Consider the following 2,916-nt stretch of genomic DNA (forward strand, 5'->3'; position numbering starts at 1 on the left):
AACCTAAAGGAGAGAGGAGACTGCAGGTTATTGAAATATTCTCAATGCACTGTTCATATAAAGGCGCAATGAAAAGGAAGTTACCCAAATAAACCACTGAGAAAAGACCCTTTTCTTTAAGGCAAGAAAAAACCGGTTTTAGAATCTTTGTAAAAATATAAGGCGTCGATGCAAGGCCAAAGGGCAGAGCTCTAAACTGAAAGAGTTGGCCCTAGAAACGAAAACGAAGGAACTTACTATCATTCTGATTGATGGGCAGGAGCAGATACGCATCCTCTAAATCAATAGAAGCTAAATAATCCCCCGGAGAGAGAAGACGAATAACTGTCTTCCAATTCTCAAGCTTGAAATGTGGAGCGTCAATATACTCATTAAGCCGTTTCAGATTTAGAATGAATCTCCAACCTCCTGATGCTTTTTTAATGACGAAATATGAAGACAAGAATTGACCCTCACAATCAGAAATTATCTCAACTGCTCCCTTATTACGAAGTCTGGAGATTTCCTGTAAACAGATCTGTTCCTCCTCCTTGGACAGAGAGAGTAATGGCTCATTAAGCTGAGGGGGTGGGTACTGTCTAAAAGGTAGTCTATAACCTACGATGGATTGTAAAATTATCGTATCCGAGGTGATATTGCTCCACCGAGGAAGAAAAGAAGATAATCTGCCGGTAAATTTTACCTTCGTGGATTCTACCGTCTCCTCGAATGGGATCTGGAGCGGTAGTACGCCCGACGATCGCTATCCACTGCTCCTGCTCTTTTCGCCGGTCTCGGTTTCCGTACAGGGGCACGAGCGTTTCCCGATTTGGCCGGAACTGCTTGTAAAGCCTGTTTAATTGGCTGCTGCGCTTGTCTGGAGATCGTCAACGGAGTCTTGATGATGTCCTTAGATGATTTTTCTATGGTAGTCGTTTTCTTAATTTCCTCTCCGAAGGATGCACCAAAGAAGAACTCATCTGCCGGAATGGCATCTGCTGTATGCTTTGCTGTCAGATTAAGCACAGGTATAATTTGTGCCCTCCTGGTCATTGACAGACGATAAAACAAGTCTGCCAAGGTCTTAGTGCCTTCGTGGACCTTTAAGACGGCTCGTAAGACATCAGGGCTGAGTGAGTTTTGGACTTCCGGCTAGAGAAAATCTGAAATTGCTTCGCCTAAGGCATATAAAGCAATGCCGACCTGATTTTTGGTGTGAAACTCATCTCTTTTCACAATCGAATTGTTCTTCGAAGCCGATCTGCACTCTGGGTTTAATTTTGGGGCCCTTAAGAAAGCTCCTTGCTCTGACAGAACATATTTCTTTACCAGGACCTCCAGCTAATCCTTTGGTAGCCCCCTATGCGTGAGTTCGCGCCACGTATGCGTAACAAGCTCATTCCAGGGTCGCACCTCCTCTATATCCAGTTCAGAACCGAACAATTCTTTGGTTAGAGTATTCGCATTATCTGTCTTGGCGGACGCAGATGATGGGTCCATGATGACCACTTCCTTGGCTGTGAGTTCGGAGGTAACCTCATCTTCTTCTCTCTCACTACCTGTATCTGCGTAATGCGAATCTTCTAGCTCCACTTGACTAGTCAGTGATGTCACAAAATACTTGCCCCGATCGGATCTCGTCCGATTATAAGCGTCTTCCTTGTTCCCATCGGATCTCGTCCGATCGTGAACAGTATCCTCGCCCCGGACGGATCTCGTCCAGCCATAAGCGTTCTCCTTATCCTCGTCGTTCGACGACGATCGAGATTGACCTATCGGATTCTCCTGTGATGAAATCGCAGTCGTGGCCGACAAAGAAGAGGCATGGAGAGAGGCCCTAACCTCACTTCGTGTGTCTCGCGAAAATACGTTGATTAAACGCGTCAGCTTTTCCTCCAAGCTCGCTAAACGGTCTCCGGAGGGCGACCGCTTCCTCTTCTTCAACTTATGAGATGATTTACCCATACTGGTAAGGAAAAATCCCGAGCAACTTGCACACTCACTGTTGATGACTCGCACAACAGGAAAACAATGAAGCATGGCAGACGGAAGCTCGCCACGCAGGGCGGGAGGCAGGGACGCGGACAAAGCGCCATCTCAAAAATTTTTGGTATTGAAGTATCTTGTTGATGATAGTGCAGCGGAACGCTACTACATTGTATCCATCCGGACGAGACGTTGCATAATGATTAATATATACATTATAAATATATTCATTTGCAGATATTATATTTAGCTTACGAAATTTTTTAAATATAGTAAAAATAAGAGTTTTTTTATATTTAATTACTAATGTTACAATTTTGGCACTTATTGTTAGTTAGATACTACAATCATATCATTTGTATTTATACTGATAAATGTTTTTTTGTATAATAAACTATGTGTATGAAATAAAATATATGTATAATACTATTTTTAAAAAATATAATTATTAGAAACGTGACAAATTTATTAATACATGTTTTTATTATTAAAACGTTTGTAAAAATAATATTGCAAAATTAACAATCGATTGATCTTGATAAGTAATTTACTAATTAAATACAATAGAAATTTATCGATCTTATAAGAATGCTACATACATCCTAAAATGTATGCAAAGTTTTTATGGAGTATGGAACATTTTTTTTAAATTATATATATTTCTTAATTTTAAATAGTTTTTAAATATCGTTGATTAGACATCAATATTATATAATCGCAGATGTTCTGGGTTTTACTTATCCTATAAATTTTTTGTTTGTAAAATTTTAACATTATTTAACATCATTTAAAATATATACATATAACGGCATTCTATAATAAGTTATATTTATTTTTACTGTATTCTTAAGCGCATATTACTATTATAATTTATAATACTTTATTTCAATACTTTTGCGAAGGACTATATATATATGGTCGAAACATTGCATGATTAATCAAATAAACAGT

General features: G+C 39.1%; 1 pseudogene; it reads right to left on the reverse strand.

Moving 5' to 3' along the window:
* Positions 1-634: 634 nt before the first annotated feature.
* LOC146724879 (uncharacterized) lies at positions 635-1,944 on the reverse strand (annotated as a pseudogene).
* Between the last annotated feature and the right edge of the window lie 972 nt (positions 1,945-2,916).

The sequence above is a fragment of the Nylanderia fulva genome, unplaced genomic scaffold (assembly GCF_048542155.1).
Source record: "Nylanderia fulva isolate GAGA-0341 unplaced genomic scaffold, ASM4854215v1 Scaffold112, whole genome shotgun sequence".
Lineage (NCBI taxonomy): Eukaryota > Metazoa > Arthropoda > Insecta > Hymenoptera > Formicidae > Nylanderia > Nylanderia fulva.